Genomic DNA, 19,825 nt, shown 5'->3' with positions numbered 1-19,825 from the left:
CTCCGGCCCCGCCTCCTGGCGCTCTTCCAAGCAAGCCCCTCCTCCCCGCCCCGCTACAAACGGCGGGACCGCGGCGCCTGGGCGTCACTGAGGCAGCTGCCGGCCGGGTGAGGAGGCCGGTCGCCGGCGCGACGCGGGCAGGGCGGGGGTTTCGCCGGGTTCCAGTCCGCCTTCTTGCCTTCGCTAGGACTGGGGACGCCGCCGCCGCCGCCGCCACCGCCTCTCCGCGGAGCCCGCCCGGAGCGACTCCTCCGCGGCTGTGCTGACGGCTGGCGGCGCAAGCCGTAGTAGCTGCAGCTCCAAGTCGTAGCAGGCAAGTGCGGGGGGCGTGGGAGTGGGGGCGGGGAGGACGGGCACGCCGCGCTTGGCCCGGGGTCTGTTCTGGACGCCCAGGCTAAGGGTTGTGTGCGGGCGCCGCGACGCCGAGCGGAGTCCGGCCTCCGCTTAGTGGGAAGCCCTAGTCCGGCCTCGGGCGGGAACGCCGGTGGGGGCGGCGGAGGTTGTGCACGCGAAGTTCCTAGAGCTCGGCCCCTTGCGGCGGGAGTAGAGGGAATTGGGCGCCTCGGGAGGTGGCACCGCCCCTCCTGTGGGCACTAGCTGGTTGGGGGCGGCGGGAGCCGAGCGGGGCCAGTCGGTCCAGGCAGCGTGTTCAGGGCCTGGACGTGCCCCGGTACGGCCGCGTGTAGCGCGAGGGGAACTGCGCCGAGACGCAGGTGAGTGCTTTGGAGGGAGCGGCAGCGACGACGCCCCGCGCCTCTTCTAGAAAAAGGGCAAGATTCCTGTGGCGAACTGACAACCCCGCCTTTCGGGAGACTGTGTGCGGTGGGTTCCTCTGCCGGATGGTGTCTGGTGGCGTGCCCACTTGGTACGGCACCTCCTCGCGTGTGGTCCTTGGAGCTCCCGGGGCGTCTGGAGACTTGCAGCGGCCACGCAGTGTGCGGAGGTGGCATGGGACTGGGGGTGGCCGGGGCAGAGCAAAGAGGATCCCGCGGGCCGCTCGTTCTCTTGCGCGGTATTAGGTGAGGCCGGGCGCAGCCGCGCGAGGTCGCAGCTCGCGGTGGCATCCTGGGTTTGCGCGCGAGCGGTGTTCTGGGCGGGAATCGCTGGGCGAGCTGGACCCGGGGCTTTGGTTCGCTCCGGTAGGTTGCGGCAGTCGTGCCTTCAGCTCTGCCAGGAGGGCTGGCCAGCTGCGGCCCCCGTGCACGGATGTGTGTGCGTGCACTGGTGCGATTGGTGGTCTCGCTCAGACCAACATGGATTCACCAGCAGGTGCCTCTCCAGTGGTCTTGACAATGACCAGCAAGCAGTCTTTCCACAGCGTTGTCTTAAAAGGCTACTTGTCATCCTGGAGGGCTGGAGCGCAAAACCTCGTCTCTAGATGTGAGCTTTGAGCATGGAGTTGTAGTTGTCCAGATGGTCATTTAAAATAGTGTGCATTTAAAATGATCATCTTTATGATAAAAATTTCATCTCTTATTCTCTTTCTACATTTTCCGAGAATGTGAGAAAGGAGAATTTGTTACTCGGTATCTATTCTCTTTTATTCCCTCCCCAAGGAATGATGCTTAGCAATGCCAAATGAATAGATCTCCGTCAAGGACAAGGAGTTTTTTAAAACTTAATTTTCTGGTGGACCTACCCATAATAATCCTGTCTTCATAAAAATGTACCTCAGTCCCAAACTTGAGACAAATAAGTCCATTTAAAACCACTCGAATACCAGTTGGGGTGTGATTTCCCCATCCCCTTAGAAAATCAGTTTGTATGAAATACTGGTTAGTTGCCCTTGAAGACAATCTTCTCGAGAATCGTTTCCCGAGAGTCCTTTGAATTTTTCATTTGTGCTAAGCTCGCTCGCTCTTGCGGAAGCTGACCCAGAGTCTCCATTTTGGTAAGCGGGTAGAAAAGCTTTTCTGGATCTACTTTCTCATCTGGACCTTTTGGTCTAGAAATGATGACTGTTCTGCTGGATGGACTGGAACATTACTGCATTTGTTTTTGGGTTATTCTTTATAACAGGTTTGTAGGAATGTTGATTTAATACTGCTGGAGAGGGTGTTCGTACTTAGAGAAAGTTCCCTGGAAAATGGGGGAGAAAAGGGGAAGAGGGGGCAAGAAAAAAAAACTGTCTAGAAGATAATAGCTAGGGTGGGGCAGGAAAAATTAAATTATTACATTATATCCAATTTTATATGATTCCTCTGCCTTTTTTTTTTTTTTTTTTTTCCTTTTTGGGAGAATTTTTGTGTTTGTGTGATCAAAACTGGCCCCTTAATTCCTTTTTGGGTAACTTTGTGCTGCCACCTTTCGGGGAATGAGGTTTTTTTATTTATCCCTCAAAAACAGCCTGAGGCATTTAAGCCCCCTTCCCCTTCCCCCCCCCCCCCCCCCCCTTTAGGTGTTTGCTCCATTGTGTAGTGTTTACTTAACTTAGGAATCAGGTCAGCTCTTTTAAGCTGTACACACTGTCCCTGTGGTTGAAGAGAATTTTTAGGGTATGCTCCTGGAATAGAACAGGTACGCCAAACTGGTGAGTGTAGGCTGGGCTTGTCATTTTACTACTGAACCTTATTTTTAGACTAAAAATTTTTTTCTAGACTAAAAATGCATGAGTTGTTAAGAGTTCCTTTTTGTTTGTTTTTTGGGGGTGGGGTGGGGGGAGGGTGGGTTGGTTCTGGTTATTTCTTTTTTACCAGAGAAGCAAAGTCCTTCTCTGCCGGGGTTTTGCGCTATTAGTTATGACCTATCTCCCAGTGAGATGTGGAACAACAGTGCTGTAGGTGGCATTTCTACTGCCCCGTTCCTTAGTCCAGCCTTTTCAATCTTTGTGTGCAGACAGATGTTTGTTGCCGAATCGTTGTTACCACTTCCTGCTATTCTAGCCTTCCATGCTTTGCTTGTTAACATGATTATAATTTTTAAAAATACTGCCTCCCCCCTCCCCCCAACCTCTTTCTTTCATTCTAGAAGCAAGTCCCAAGTTTTCTTAAGGACACAACAAAGCTATGAAGGATACCCTGACTTCTAAACTGGGGTCAGCTTTTCTTTGATGGGAAAAAAAATAGATTTTTTTAAACCTGGGATCTTTTCCGGCATTAGCATGGCAGAGCACCGCCCTTCATGTTCTTTTTTGCCCAAAGAACTGGATATTCCAAAATAGCATGTTATTAAGACTGACTTTACCGGTAACCTTTTTGGTAGATTGATCTGCTTGGTAATGTCAATTCTTTTGCTCTCATTTGAACTCTTACTAAAGTTACCATATCACATTCTTTTTGCCACCTTTGTCACCAATGTTTATTTGGAATAAGGGAGCCTAGAGATCCATGATCTTTAGCCTGGTCAGGTTATTATTTTTTTGATGGTATTGGGGGGCTGTATATAGGTGAGGTGGTATGGGGCTGTGGGGTGTGGGTGGTATGTCACCCTATGGAAAACCAGCCCGTAGCCTTCTACCTCATCTCTTTCTTATTCTTTGCATATTCCGCTGGACAGGCCATGAATCATGGTAAACTACCACATTTGAGGTTTGGTTTTGTTTTTAAGCACAAGTAGTTGTTTGGAAGTAGAACTGCTTTGTGGACATATAACCCATACAGTATTAACCGCTCTCCCTTGAAATTCTTAAATTTTTAACAAGGGGACTCTGTACCTTGATTTCACATGGGGATCCACAGATTATGCAGCTTATTCTGGCTAAAGTCTTTCTTGTTTGTTAATATTTTTAGTTGCCAATATTGCTGCTTTATGCTAATATATTACAGAACTGTTTGAAATTTGATGGCTTTATGCACTGGTGATGCCACACCCAACTCTTGAATTAACAATGTAGAGGACACTTAGACACACAGAATGTTCACTTGCTTTGGCCAGTTTCATTCTACGGATGTGGAAGTCTTCACTGGTTCTGGTTACTTACAGAACCTACATGTTGTGTACTTTAATGCCAAACTCATTGTTCTATGTTTCTGATTTGGGCAGGACATTTAAGGTCTATGTATTTGATTCTAGGTACTAATTGGTTTGCAATGTTGATTTTTCTTTCTTGATTTTGAGCAATATAAATTTGTTAAGCAGAAACAGAAGGTGCTTTAGTTTAAAAGGCAATACTATGTTTTAAGGCTTTTGTGTATTAAAAGATACATGCTTTGTGGTTTAAGTAGCATTGGTAACTTTCAGAATCTGAATTAAAAATAGGAATTTAGGATAGTAAAATCCTATGGATGTTTTATGGAATATTTAGGACATTTTTCACTAACAAACATTTAGATTTCAGCATGCATGATGTATATCATAATTTTAATTTTAGCAAGATCCCGGGAAAATATTTTTTAAGAGAATAGGACTTTCTGTATCTCTAGCCTTGTATTTTATTGTATAAAACAAAAGACAACTCTTCTCTGAGTAACCCTGTACTGGGTGCATTCCTATAGATATTTCCCCTTTTAATACTATCTGTCCAGGGATTGGGCTATATTAGATACCTATTTTTGGTAAAGGTACTATTTTCTCAGAGTTATAGGCTAGGTTTTGAATGCATCAATTTTACTGATACTCTTAATTGTATGTTTCCCTTTTGAGCGTTGCTGAATAGTTTTGGATGATGGCATACAGGTTTTGCTTGTAATAAATCTTCATATAGAAGAGGATGGGTGCTCTTGCAAAGAGTAGGATAGGTGAAATAACCAAGGTCATAGGAATAGGTGGCATGAGACTAAAACTAAACCAACTTGGAGTTTGCCTTATTAATTGCAGGTAACTTTTTTTCTTTCTTTAAACTTACACATAGTATTTGTGTGTATTTCCATATCTGACTTCCGTTAGTTATGTCAGTTTGACTGAAAATGTATATATAGGAAATAAGTTTTGACAGGCAAGGCCCCCTTACCCACTTTTAGAAATTATTTGGGAAAAATAATTGACATTTTTTTCTCAATAAATTTGTTTATTGTGAGACAGTAAAATGATAGGGTTTTTTTCTGATGTTGTTTTTTTTGTTTTTAAACATGTTGAAGGTTTTGCTCTAGATCAGATAAGTTTTGAACTCCTAGGTTGAGGTATCTGTATATTTTTCCTTTGCCTAATCTAATAGTGATAGATTCATATCAGCCTTTTCCCCTTGACTTAAAGGAGTCTGTCTCATAAAAAGGAATTTGTATTCTACATGACTAGCTTTTCTTTTCCTGTAGAATTTTTGTTGTTGCAGGCTGTTAGTTACTGGAGATTATTTCAGCAACCGTAAAGACTGTGTTAACAGAATATCACAGAAATCCATATTTTCATAAATATCAAGCAGATCAACATTTCAGGATGAGTTTTTATTTCATTTTGCTTTTAGCCGTGGTCAAACTCAGTTCAAGCTTTATTAGACATTTTCTTGACTAGTGTTATTTCCTTACAAGAAGAGGCACAGTAGTTGCTTTGGAATTCTCAGCTTTCCTGTATCTTCGTTACGGAGTCCCTATAAAATGGAAATTTCTAGCTAATAATCAAATTCTGATCTCTTTGAGCATCTGAAGGAAGCTGTGGGCGCTCTCTCCCTAGAGAAATGTACATACACCGAAATTTCTGTATAGTTTTTACCATCTTGCCCTCAGGATTAAAGAGCAATAAAATGAGGTTATATTTGGGAAATAGGACTTTGAAAATTGGAGTTGTTGTCATATACTAGTGAGGGCAGGGCAAAGCCTTTCGGATCAGTTCTTCTCTGCAGTAGCCTTACCAATATGGGCTTTTAGCTTTCATCGAAGGCAGATTCTAAGCTTCCTTGTCTTATAGTTTGTTTTAAAATCCATTCTGATTTTGTAAACAAATACTACACATGTAAGGTCTTCTGGTGAGCACAATGCTGCCAGTTTAGCTACTGAGTTGTCTTGCCTCAGTAGGTTTTGTCACTTAAGTTGAAATTCTTAATTTAGCCGAGCCAGGTACAATATGCTAAGCTGGAAGTCTGAAGTTTCCCTTGTCTGGTTTTGCTCAATTACTATGTCCTTGTTTTTTTTTTTTTTTTTTTTTTTAACTTCCTTGACTATAAAACCTCACCCTCCACATGTCAAGGACGAGGTAAAGATGAGCTTATGAAAATACGAGATTTTTGGGAGTGGATTGACCATGTTTACTGAGTTGGAAAGGTAGTGATAGGTGGTTCCCATTGATTAGTTTTATATATTTGGATTTAAGTGTGTTGTTAAGAACAATAACTTTTAGTAGTTCTTCATAACATGCCATCATATAATGTATATTTCTGCCATGGAGAAAGAGAAAATTCCCAAATTGCAGGGAGTTTTTGGGAGAATGGTGTCTTTGAACATTTTAGTATGGAAATAGGTATAAATATATCTATGATGATGGGATTTGGAAGGGAAGTTTAAGATGCATTTTTTTCTTGAAAATATAAATAATGTTAAAAAATTACATGTGAAATTATGAGAATTAAGCCAGATAACATTCCAGGAATATAAATGTCTTAATTTAAATATTACATCTTTTTTTCAATGAGAAATCAAATTTTTAAATTTAAGCATTTAAATTAAAATAGTCCCTATTTTCCTGATTTGAATTTTGTTTAATCTCTTATCAAGAATCTATTCCTATACATCACAAAATGGAGTTCACATAGAAATAAATTTTTTCCTGCTTGTTTCACTACCCTCTTACCACCCTAAGTGAAGTCATTGATGGATGCCCTGTCAAGTAAGTTATTGGAAATTGCTCACTTGTTCAGTTTTTAAAGCATGTTTAACACATTTTTATTCTTTAGGCATCATTTGTGTGTATCAGAAGTACAAGAGGTATTTCTCGAAGCAAATAAATCACCGTGTATTTGAAAATAAATTCAGTGAATTGGGTAAGGTGGGTAAAATATTCCTGGAACCGATTGTACTTGATCTTGAGTTTACTCTGAGCTACTTTCCAAAGTCAGTTTTTTAAAATCTTACTGATCCTGCTTCCCTACTGGAGGCCCCTCTGGTGATGTGAGGATCACCCGCCTTTATTGCGGAACTAGCTAGACCGTTTTAAGTATACAGAGTTTATTATAGAGCGAGCAAGTTTTCATAACCTATTCCCAGTTAAGGCCTGTTGCTGTATGAGTTTACTCAACACCACTTTCTTTCCCGGAGGTGCTACTTACTGGTGGCTGGTTTATTTTGTTTAAACCTCTGGGGTCCTTTCTGGCCTATAGCTGTGAATGACTCATGGACTTTTCTCAAATACTAGGTCATCCGTGCTTTTGACTTTTATCCCTTTGCTCCCATTGTCTCTGCAAGGAACTTGATCTACCCACAGCCTTCCTCTCTTCTCTTTGACACCTCTGTGCTAGCCCTCTGTCTCTTAGTCACCTGTCCATGCTTCTGAGCCCTGGGGTAGTTCTACCTCTTGCCTGACAATTCTGGGACAGGTACAGCCTACTCATTTGTCCCTGTATTAATTTTTTTCATTTGGCTTGAACAGTTGTATTGACTCTTAAGCATTTTGTTACATTTTACTCCCTGAAGAATATCTTCTGTGATCAAGTGAATTGCTGACATTAGAGGACAAAAAGAAGAAATGAGTATCCATGGACAAATAGTTTCTGCCATAGGTTCCAGATCAGGCCAGGGTTATATTTGGTCCGTAGCTGTTTTATTTTGCCTAAACCATATTTTTATTTTATTTATTTTTTTAAGTTTATTCATTTATTATTTTTGAGACAGAGTGAGCGAGCACACAAGTGGGGGAGGGCCAGAGAGCGAGAAGGAGACACAGAATCCGACGCAGGCTCCCGGCTCTGAGCTGTCAGCACAGAGTCCCACGTGGGGCTGGAACTCATGAACCGAGAGATCATAACCTGAGCCAAAGCCGAACGCTTAACTGGCTGAGCCACCCAGGTGCCCCTAAACCTGTTTTTTTCAAAAAAGTAGTGAAATGTTGTAGGTGCTAGGAAATACCATATAAAGATCTAGAGCCACATTTCATGTCTCTTGAAAAGTTGGAAGGGTGGAGCAACACGGAGCCAATATTTGTCAACTGCATCTTTTATGTGGAGCCAAATTTGTTTCACTTTGGAATAAATTACTGCCTGGCCTTTGTGGATATTAGAGTTGTGATTTTGTGACGGTTCCTAAAGCCATGGGAATTAAAAGTTCACTCAAATATAAAGACAAAAGTGGGAGTTCTTAAGTTTTCATATGCTTTTGATTGTCCTTGCAAATATTTGAATTATATTAGATCACTCTGTATAAATGTAGATCTCTCCTTTACCTCATTTAAAGAAGTCTCCTTTAATCTCTGGCCTAAAGAGAGTTTCTCTTTTCTTTATAAGATGTCCTTCCAGCAGTTTTATCTTACCTTTTCTCCCTCTCCCTGGGATTTTAGACCTGCCCCTACTGGGAGTAGGAATTTCTTCCTGCTGGTCACCTGCTTGTATTTGTCACATGCTTTGGGGTCATCAGAAGTTGCTTGGTGCTGTGAAAACTAATAGGATGTTATGAGCTGTTTAAAAGAGGCCTGTGGCCCACCTGCTAACAGCTTTGCTGATGGTGTCAGCTTAGAAAAGACATTTTCCCTTCAGAATGCTGTAAAAAAGAGCTGATATGAGAGGTTACCAGGTGTGAGGTTTATGTGTGTTGTCTCTCCTCTTCTCTCCCTTGTTTTTTTCAGACTTCAGCCTTTTCTGCTCTTCTCTAGAAACAGCAGGACAGCTTTAGCGAAGCTTTGTCACACGTGTGCAGTATAGCAGGCTGATGGACCAGCAGAAGTAGAAAGAGGCTCCACATATGTTGGACCAATGCTGTAATTTTTTTTTTTGCAATAAGGATGGTGGATATCATTAGTCCTGAGCATAATAGCACAATTTGAATAGCAGAGAGTATCTTTGGTGTGTGTTAATGTCTAGTGAGATGAATATAGATGAATGATAAGTAGGTAGAAAATGTCAGTGTAGAGCCTTCCTTTTGGTGACTTTAAGCACTTACATTTCTAGTTAACTTTTTGTTCAGCCTGGCAAACAGATCCAAAGATCTGTTTGATCAACAGCGTTAATGTAGCATCTAAGGATAGAACAATGCCTGTAAAGCCCTGCTCTCCTGGCAGCCACTTGAGGTGGACCAGTCATAACGAGGAATTAGAGTTATGTCCCTGTATTGAACATCTTAGCGAAATTCTTCTGAATAAGAGGCTTGTTATGCTGGCAGTTTTAAAAATTGGTGCAGTCTGCAGCTCTTCCAAGTTTCATTTTTTTAATACTTGGGGTGTGAGTAAAAGTATATGCTTCTTTAAAAAAAACTAATTTTGAATTAACTGTATATAGTTTTATTGAAAAAAATTATAGAAGTATTTAAAAAAATTTTTAAGATTGTGATTTTTTTTTAAATTAGTTGATTTATTTTGAGGAAGACGGAGACAGCATGAGTGGGGGAGGGGCAGAGAGAGACTCCCAAGCAGGCTCTGTGCTGTCAGTGCAGAGCCTGACGTGGGGCTCAAACCCACAAAGCTGTGAGATCATGACCTGAGCTGAAACCAAGAGCCGGACACTTAACCAGTTGAGCCACCCAGGTGCCCCATTGGAAAAAAAAATTTTTTTAAGTTTGTTCATTTGTCTTAGCACTCAAGCCCAGGAGAGGCAGAGAGAGAGAGAAATCTCAAGCAGGCTCCACTTGTCAGCACAGAGCTTGATGTGGGACTTGAACTCACACACCATGAGACAATGACCTGAGCTGAAATAGTCAGAGGCTTAACTGGCTGAGCCACCCAGGCACCCCTCATAAGTATATTATTTTTAAGAGGCGTTTGAAAAGAACTCCTGGTACCAAGAGTACCAATCCTGTTTCATGATTATATGATTTTTTAAGATGAACTTGTTGCTTATTTTGGTGTGCCCTGGGTCATCTGGTTGAGGAGCTTTTACAGTGTCTTGATTGTTGGTTTGGAGTGGGGAATTGAGAACTGGGAAAAAGAGTGTTTTATTTCCCTCAAGGTTGAAAACCATTGTCATGGAGATTACTTCTGTATGATAAAGGCTTTGGTATAGGTGGGCTGGCTAGTGGTTAACTTGGCATCTAGATCCTTAACAAACTCATCTAAAGTTTTCTTAGTTTTGTTAAAGGGTTAAAAAAATTTTTTTTAATTTAATTTTATGTTTCTTCATTTTTAGAGAGAACAAGCAGGGGAGGGGGAGAGAAGAAGAGGCAAAGAGAGAATCCCAAGCAGGCTCTAAGCTGTGAGCATAGAGCCTGATGTGGGGCTTGAACTCAAGTCATGAGATCATAACCTGAGCTGAAATCAAAAATCAGACACTTAACTGATCCAGGCACCCCAGGATTTAAAACATTTTTCAAGTTTTTTGTATTGGGACCATGCTTAGAAGCCAGGAATGTTATATAATACTTACTATTTCATGAGATGCTATTTGTAAATGGTAGATACTGAGAGTGCTTTAGAGAAGGTTTTTAAATTTTTTAAATTTTTTTTTTCAACATTTATTTATTTTTGGGACAGAGACAGACAGAGCATGAACGGGGGAGGGGCAGAGAGAGAGGGAGACACAGAATCGGAAACAGGCTCCAGGCTCTGAGCTGTCAGCCCAGAGCCCGACGTGGGGCTCGAACCCAAGGACCGCGAGATCGTGACCTGGCTGAAGTCGGACGCTTAACCGACTGCGCCACCCAGGCGCCCCTAGAGAAGGTTTTTAAAACATCCTGTCTTCCCATGTGGTTTGTCTGCTTAAGGAGGTGAGACAGAAAATGATAATTTAGAAGATGTTGTGGTCCCCACCCTGCCCTGCCCCTCAGTTTGGTAGTGTTTGAGGGATTGAGAAAAGGGACAGAACTCTGTAGTCTGGACATTAAGGATATTGCCAGGTTGCTGCATATTGCTTTGGGGACCAGAGGGTGTAGCTTTTCTTGGTCAGTTTTGGGTATATATTTATTTACTTAGTTTTGTGTCCCTCCCTTGTCTTCACTTCCTCCCATGTCCTTTTTTTTCCTTTTGATTCTCTTTTGTGGTATGAATATTTCCTAGTTTGCCAGGAGCCCAGTCACTGGTGAAGCATATTTACGCAATGCAGAACCTGCCAAGTTTTAAGTTGTGGCTGGACAGAGATGCTGCTGTGACGGTCTTAATTCTGCTCTTGTCCCAGAACGATCCCAGGCAGGGTGTGTGTATGTGTGTGTGTACTGCATGAAGCCCCAGCCTTTCTTTTCCCCCCATAGTCTCTCCACAGCATGACGTACCAGCATCAAAAATAACATTTTTCAAAACACCTGAGAAAAAGTCGTAAAGATTATAATGTTTATTCAGCTTCTTCCTCTTAGTATAGTTCCAGTAGCAGAAAGCAGGTAACAGGTCAGAAGCTGGAATGCTTTTAACAGCAGTGATGTGCACCTTTTCCTTGAGTCTTCCTCATGCCTAAGACCATATCTGGCAGGGTTATGGGTTCTCCAGAATGCTGATTGTAGCTTTCTCTTGCCAGTTTTTGTGGCTCAGGTCTGCCTGTTGCTTTTCTGCATTAAGGGCGTTTACGTTACTTTTTTTTTTTTTTTCTTCGGAGAGGTGATCAAACAGACTATTATATGCTATTTCATTTCCTTGGTTTTCTGGAGAGCCTCAGGCCTTCAGTTGGAGCCAACTTTTAAAGACAAATTCTTGTTCTTCTTGGACTTTTAAAAAAGTTTGGCTAATTTATGGGCATTATTTTGTGGACAGTAAGGGGCAAAGTTTGATTTGATGGTGAGCAACATAGTTGGTGATCTCATGAAGAAGAATGAAGAGATACATTTCGTCTCCCTTTTGTACAACTTCTAAAGTAACTTCTAAATTATTGCTTCTTAAGAATGCAATCAGAGTAAGAAATCTTGTGTTGGGTACTTTGACAGTGTATTGGAGGGGACAGCAAAGAGCTGCCTGGTTTTAGTTGTTGGCCTATTAGGACAGGAGAAGCAGTAATTGAAGGTGGTGCACCACCCGGAACCATGGAACCAGGAGATGAGAGCATTTCTTCTAGTGGCAGTGATGGTGCCCAATGTATCTGTTCTTCCAGAAACTTACCACAGCTTCCTAGGGATAATCAGTTTATAGATGAGGAATGAAGCTCAGAGGTTAGGTGGTTTGCCTAAGGATTCAACCTCCTGAGTGGGGAAGTAGGACCTAGGTCTGTGACTCTTTGTTCAATACCTTTTCCATGAACTCCAAAATGATGTGTTTTCTACCTTGCATAGTTCTGCTGGTTGTAGTTTAAGACTGCTAAGGCCAGAGTTTCAGATCCAAGAGGCAGCTGAGAGACTGTATCTCATCTCCAGGCTATAATGTTTGGCTCCTCAGTGGTAGAGCTGTTGTTACTGTTGTTTTAAAAGCCTCACTCTGGTCCCTGTAACACTCCCAGCAAAATGCCCACTTGTTTCCCCCGGCGCATGATTCTGACCTTGCACTATTTTAGGCCCATGGCTAGGTGACTTTTGGAAGGATTCCATCGCAGGCTGTCACAGGCTGGTGTCTTCCGGATGCCAGCTGGCAGTCTTGACTTGCAGGATTACTTTTTGGAAGCATATGAAGTATGGATTGGTTATTTTCTATAAGCAAGGGAATGAAGACACTGTCTCCAACTTATTTTTGGATGCTGCTAAAATCAGGAAAAAAGATGGAAATACTATATGTTCTATTCCCAGTGAAAGTGACATTCATGTAACCCTGGCTCATTGTAGTGTAGAATCTAAAAGTTATTCCTTATTAAGCTTAAGTTTCTGAAACTAATATTTTCCAAGTCTGGTGGGCTTTTAGAAACACCACTATTTTTGTTCTGAGAAAAATAGTTGCAGGTCAGGTGTTCAGTAGGATGTATGATGTCCAAACTTGAATCAAACAAAATATACACCCAGTAAAGAGTGTACTTGATTCACCTTGTTTCTCCAGCTTAACTGTCAGAAAAATTGGTTGGAGAATGGATGGGGAAAAATATAGGTTCAGAGTAATCCTTTTGGTCTTCTCTGGAAAAGGGACTTTATCATCATTATTGTTATCGTTTTTCTCTTGGCATCTAATGTGCTACTTATTTGTAGTAAAAACTTAGGGAACATTTGTTTGATTCACTTGAATTCAAAGTTGGGAATAGAGATAATTAAAAAAATTTTTTTTTAACATTTTATTTATTTTTGAGAGACAGAGAGAGACAGAGCATGAGCAGGGGAAGGGCAGAGAGAGAGGGGGACACAGAATCCTAAGCAGGCTCCAGGTTCCAAGCTGCCAGCACAGAGCCCGATGCGGGGCTCGAACTCAGAAACTGCGAGTTCATGACCGAGCTGAAGTCGGATGCTCAACCAACTGAGCTACCCAGGCGCCCCTAGAATAGAGATAATTTATAGGAAAAGTAAGATAATACAGTACTTGAAACTTACTGTCAGTTGAGAAAATTTTATCTGAATCTCTAGGTAAATCACAATGACAGGTGATCTTATTAAAATTTTAACTACTACGAGAAAATATTAGTAAAAATTACCGCTTTAACCAATGCTGTATTTCATCATCTTAGATGTAAAAATTTTTTACAGTGATTTTGAGTCTCCTAAATCTGTCTGCATAATGCAGTGATTTTTATTTCTCTCGAAGCTGAGAAGTTAGTAGTGGTGGATCTTTCAGTCTGTGAGGTCTTAAAGTTGAGAAGCTGAAGTAGCTGCATGTTAGCATGTTCTTTGGTTTCTTATCCCTGTGTATGGTTTATTCCTTGTTGATCATAAACATCTGTGTTCTGTGAAGCTGGTGTAAGCCAAAAAAAAAAATAAATAAAACAATCAAATTGTCTCTACCTTACAAGCAGGTGTCTCTAGTGTAAAATTGGCCCCATAGGCCAATACACACAGCAATACACACAGCAAAGAGTAGAAGCCTATAGGTGCAGTCTTGCCAAGGATGTTCCTTATTGTTTAGCCAAGATTTAGGACATCACAAGGAGAAACAAATTTAAGATCTGTGTTCAGAATTCAGAGCTGAATAGCTTTTTATGTCATTTCAATTTATAGGACAGTACAATTTTAACCTATGACTTTAATGAATATGTACCATTTCTCTTTAATTTCTGTGTTTTTTCCTCTATTTTTTTTTTCAACGTTTTTTATTTTTATTTTTGGGACAGAGAGAGACAGAGCATGAACGGGGGAGGGGCAGAGAGAGAGGGAGACACAGAATCGGAAACAGGCTCCAGGCTCCGAGCCATCAGCCCAGAGCCCGATGCGGGGCTCGAACTCACGGACCGCGAGATCGTGACCTGGCTGAAGTCGGACGCTTAACCGACTGCGCCACCCAGGCGCCCCTTTTCCTCTCTTTAAAGTTAGCCTAGACTACCAAAGCTTCGGAGTTAAATATTTCTATAGTTCCTCAGTTCTTTAAGAAATTCAGAAACCTAAAGAGATCCAGGGACCTGTTGTCAAGCTGTGGGTGTCCTATTTTATTTGTTTCCTTATAGAGTTGTATGGAGATTTAGCCATAGGAATTTTTTCATTATTCGTCCTTTCTCTTTTTCATTCCTCATGATTATTTCCTGTTTGTTATTGTCTAACAAAATGAAGCAGATTTGGTGATGGTTTATTAAATAGCTCATGAATATTTGAAAATGTTCACTGTATTTTTCTTTGGCAAAATCTAGTTTTTATTAGTGGCTTCTTTGAAACTTGAAGCTTTTCTCTAGACCTACACTTTCATAGATGTTACACTTTTATGATTTATTTTGCCTAGCCTCCTGATCTTAATGGTATTTTGCTCTTTTTGATTGCTTGCTTGTTCACTTGTTTGATTATTCATCAAACTTTTCTGCTCTGCAGTAGTTTAAAAAACAATTATTTTTCTACCCCATGTGTAAAGTTTCTTGGTTTCCTATGCAAAAGTTCATTTAGTAAACATTTGTATTCATATTGTACATTATACACTGTCTTACATATGGAGATTTAGTAAACGTGATACAATTCTTGCTGATGTGAAACTTAAGAGTTTATTCGGGGAGACACATGTTAAAGTTCTAAAAGTTATTGTTTGTAATTGTGATTTGTGCTCTGAAGGAAAAGTGTTTGGGGCTCCTAACTTAAAGTGGAGTTGTCAGGAAAGTTCCTTTGTTAATTTTATCTTTCTTCCTGTCTACCTTTTCCCTGTGGTTACTCACACGAAGGCAGGCTTTTTAGTTTTTAATTTTATAGGCATTAGCATATTAGAAAAGGGTTTTAAGTTGAACCCTGTTTTGCTTGTTAATTCATAGTGAACTTTGGAACCTGGATCTGCCTTGCTTGTATTCTGCTGTAGAGCTGGTTTTTTTTTTTTTTTTATTTTTTAAACAGCTGAGAAACAAATTTTAATGTTCTCTTTAGGACAACAATAATTAGCCTGCTTTCACACTAAAAACTATACAACGAATGCCAACTCCAGCAGTGAGATTTGTGTTGTCTATATCCTTTATTCTCTTGATTCATGGCTTTGAAAATGTTCTGATTTTTGAAGTTTAATTTATCAGTATTTTTTTGATAGTGTTTTTCCAGATTATTGATGGAGCTGGTAAAAACTAAAGAGGAATGTCTGTTAAGCTTTTTGCTTGCCTTAAAGGACTATACTAACTCACTCAAAATTGTAGTTGTCATTGATTTAATTGGTTAGTTTATGAATAAACTTTTATAGACTCTTTTTCTACCAGATCTTGACAACCCTCCGTATTTCTTCACAATGCTGCTTTCCTCTCTGTATTCATTCATATTTAAACTAAAATTTGGAATTGTCTTTAAAGCATTTGTTGGGATGCGGGAGGCTTGGGTAGTTTTCTTTGTGGAAATCTTGAAGACATTTATTGAAAAAACCTGAATGGTTTTTGGGCAGTCCTTTCATCCTAAAGGGCTGTGTATGTTTGTAAGAGATTGGTAAAGACTGGGAGATTTCTCTAAGCAATCAGAAAAAGACAAGAAACCAAGAGTCAAAACGAAGAGGAAGCAAATTCTCCATGTGGCTCGGTTTCCTTATCCACACACAGAACAGTACAGTGAATTTATGGCATGCTATCTTAAAACAGTATCTTACCTGCGTATTATACTTATTAGAATATATTTTTAACTCATTAGTTTCCTCAGAGAGGTGGACTCTGATGGCTAAAGCAGTTTTCTCTTTTTAATATTGTGTGGTTATTTTTTTTTTTTTGGAAGGCAATCAAAACTTTGAATCCTTTTTAGTTAGTATCGCCCAGAATTGTGTAATATGGATGTATAGCATTTTTTTTTCTTGTTGGATCTTCTTTTGTCACTCCTTTTTAGATTTCAGTCCCTTTTTCCTTAGGTGCAGAATGAAGCCTTTGAAAATATATACAATATGGGTGGCTCAGTCGGTTAAGCATCTGACTCCGCTCGGGTCATAATCTCGTGGTCTGTGAGTTTGAGCACCACACTGGGCTCTGTGCTGTCATGACAACTCAGAGCCTGGAGCTTGCTTTGGATTCTGTGTCTCCCTCTCTTTCTGCCCCTCCCTGCTCATGCTGTGTGTCTTTCTGAATAAACATTAGAAAATTAGAAAAAAAAAAAAAAATATATATATATATACATGCAACAGCCTCAACTCTTGATTGAGGAAGGTTGGAGAGAAGTAAAACCAGTTTTAGTTCAAGGGAGGAGAATTCTAATGGTACTTCTTGTATTCTATGGACAGCAGAGTTGAGAGTTAAGGGGCTGGTGAGGGAAGGGGGTTGGGTGGCCTTGGGTGTCTGTTCTGTTCTTAATTGCTCTTTAAATTAGTTTGCACTTTTGGGACACTTTAAGTGTTGTTTTCAACTGAATTGGTTCTTTGATATCCGTGATCCTGTCTCACAACTGTATTCCTTGAATGTAGTAGGTCCTATTATATCAAAATCAAGATTACAATTATGGAATTACATGTGCTGAAGGTAAACACTGTATACACAGTTTGTGTGTGTGTGTGTGAGGGGGTATACTCTGTCTTGGTACCCTGGTTACTATGAAGATGCCGTGTTTAACGTACAAAGTTTACCAATTGGAGTTAATAAAAATTCTTAATGTTTAAACTGAGCATCTTGATATTTTTAAATGGGTATTAGTTATTACTATACAAGAGTAATGTCTAAGTGCTGGATAATAGATAATTTAATATTTTAGGATGATGTGCTGTGTCTCTTCATCCATCCCCATAATTAAGATTTCACTGTATCTATTTGTAGTCTCTGAGCTGGTGAGTTTAACAATTTACTTGGACCACACAGGGAAAGATCTGGTGTGATGCTTCTGTAACCACTCTGACTAGATGGAGACTGTGCCTTCTACATGTATTTATGACCTATTTTATACAGTTTCAAAGCATGCTATATTAAAAAGACCTCACCGCTTCAGGACTGGGCTGAAGAGGCTGTGTCTGCTGGGATTAAGGAGGCAGGCTCTAGAGATGACCGCTGGGCCAGTCATTTAATAGCAGTGTGAAACCTCTTCCTGATGTTGGAAGAATGGCTGCTTTCTGCTCAGCACTGAGTCTTTTCAGAAGCAGAGAAGTTGGGGGGTAAGGCGGATGCTGTAATCATGGAAGGTTAACCTTAGGAAGGGTTACTAGACTGGATACTCCTGTGGGGTATCCTGCCACCCCTCTCCTGCCCCCCATGCACACACGCACACACAATCCAGGGTACAAGAGCAGCTCCATCTGGTATGCCCTGACATAGAACTGTTTGTTCTAGAGCAACTCATTTTAAAGCTGCAGTATGTTAAATGGGCAGCCCTTCGTTGAAGGTCTCGGGTATGTTGGCAGTTTATCAGCAGCAGGGTTGTGATCCTGTCACTCCTTGCTAATGAAGGCTTTTATTTAGCTTAGCAAATCATATCTCCTGTTAACATACACTTTTTCAGATGGTAAACTTGAAAGGGATGTCTGTGACTTTTTATTAGTCACCATCAGGTTGCTTTGGTCTTTGCTCGTGATAGCTGTTTAGCTATGTATTTTTTCTACTGAGATGCAGCCTGTCCTAAACTAGGAAACCCCCAAATGATTAAAATCATCCTTTTTTTGTTTATTTTTGAAATGGTTTTTTATCTTTCTTCTTAGGTAGCCATTTCCTCCAGTCTCAATCTCACTCCCATTTTTAAATTCCTAGCAGGGGTTTTATCAGAGCATTTACTCTCCCAGTGCAGCAGTTTGACTTTCCCAGCACTTGTTTGTTTATTTCTGGGCAGCACAAGAGAGTAAGTATTTTGTCTTCGTATTTAATGTGTGTTTCTTACATTCAGCAAATTCAAGGGCATCAAAGAAAGTTAGAGCTTGAGGGGCCCTTGCCCACAATATTGACCAATGCCCTGATCTTATACAAGCAGAACCAATGCTAAAGATGTGTTGCTTTTAATGTGTTATGAATAGTGAGTGAGTGGTTGGAGGCTCTAGACCCATTGCTGGTGCCTGGCTTCTCTTTCCTTCTCCCAGTCCCCTGTCCTTTACACCGTTGCATTATTTCGGTTTCATTTTAAAAATGCAGACGATGCCTTGGAGGAATCACAAATTGCTGAGTTTTTAGAGGGCTTTTTGGCCGCAATTAGCATAATTAAAAATGCAAACAGACTGTGAACCAGCATTTTCTATCTTTAAATTTATATTTTTGCCCTCTTGTATATTGTTATTTGTTGCCAGCATTGTTTTAAGTAGCAAAACCCTGGAATGTTTCAGTAAGGAACTGGTTAAATTAAATTGGTTAATTAATTGGTTAAATAATGTATCTCTATTACAGTCCTCTGTAAAGAAAGAATTCTCCATGTGCTGATATTTAAGTGTAAAAAGCAAGGTGCAAAGAGCATCACAGAAGGATCTATCTCTGTGTGTACTGAAGTATTTGCTTTCCTATGTGCTGGTATACATTTGTCTTCATTTTGACAGTGTTCAGATTGCTAATGAAACTGTTAACCTCTGGAGTATGGGTTGGAAGGAAGAATTAAAGACTTCTAGCTTTCATTTTATATGGTTTAGCAGTTATGATCTTTTTGCATCACCCATATATTTTTTAATTCACAAAAGTATTAATATGTAATTACGAATTCAAAAGATAATCCTCCTTATAGTTTTCAGAGCATTTTAATAAATTTTTAATATTGTCTACCATCTAAACTGTTCAGTGCCTGTGTTGTGCCAGGACTCTGGGAGTTTAGAAGATCTGCATATGGATGTTGTCCCCCAGTTGTTGAAGTCTGGCTGACAGCCCACAGGCAGGAAACGTGAGGAGTGGAGTATGGGAGTGTGGGTTTGGTGAAGGCTGCTGCCGTAGTTGGGAAGGTAGGTAGATGTGAGTGGCGCTTTGAAGGAGGTTTTATAGAGAAGAAGACGACTTTTTTTTTCTAGGAGGAAAAGAGAGGGATTGCACATGATACACGGATAGCGTGTTGAGGAAATAAATTTGACTATTGGAGGATAATTGGGTTTCTAGAGGGCCTTGAAATCAGGCCAAAGTGTCTTCATTTCTGTGACCGGCACGATGAAGCCTTCATATTAAAGGGGTAGTAGAAGCCTTGAGAGAAATCAGACTGGGGGCAATTTTGTAGGATTGGCCTGGGGGGAGGAAAGCTAAAGTAAAGGTCAGGGGCTAACAGGACTGAAGCAGCCCTGGGAAGGAAGGAGTGGGGCTTCAGGAGGAAGACAACACGATTTTCTGCCTCTGATGGAATCCACCAAATGAAAAACCACTTCTTGGCATCCTCGGTACTCTTTTTAGGAGATAATAGTAACATTCACAAGCATTTTCTAAAGCAACTTAAGTAGGCAACACTTAACATAATGTATGTTTCTTTATAAAGTGTCTTTTCTGGGAACCAGAGTATAAAGGTATATTCATGATTCCCATATTGTGGGTTTA

At 40.8% G+C, this 19,825-nt stretch overlaps 1 protein-coding gene across 14 annotated transcripts in view; it reads left to right on the top strand.

The window, feature by feature from the left end:
- The window catches only part of ELAVL2 (ELAV like RNA binding protein 2), a 166,667-nt gene that overhangs the window by 29,365 nt on the left and 117,477 nt on the right, over positions 1-19,825 (top strand). Inside the window, exon 1 of one of the 14 annotated variants that reach the window (XM_040481396.1) lies at positions 113-313. The exons of 10 other annotated variants lie outside the window; for them this stretch is intronic. The gene's annotated coding sequence lies outside the window, so the exon portion shown is untranslated. Of the gene's footprint in view, positions 1-112; positions 314-606; positions 714-19,825 lie in introns of those variants that run through there. 3 more of the 14 variants (XM_040481386.1, XM_040481399.1, XM_040481388.1) reach the window with 3 other exon arrangements.

The sequence above is a fragment of the Herpailurus yagouaroundi genome, unplaced genomic scaffold (assembly GCF_014898765.1).
Source record: "Herpailurus yagouaroundi ecotype Mexico unplaced genomic scaffold, PumYag 160, whole genome shotgun sequence".
Taxonomy (NCBI): Eukaryota; Metazoa; Chordata; class Mammalia; order Carnivora; family Felidae; genus Herpailurus; species Herpailurus yagouaroundi.
The sequence above is the reverse complement of the archived record's forward strand: the minus strand, read 5'-3'. Positions and strand labels throughout refer to the sequence as shown.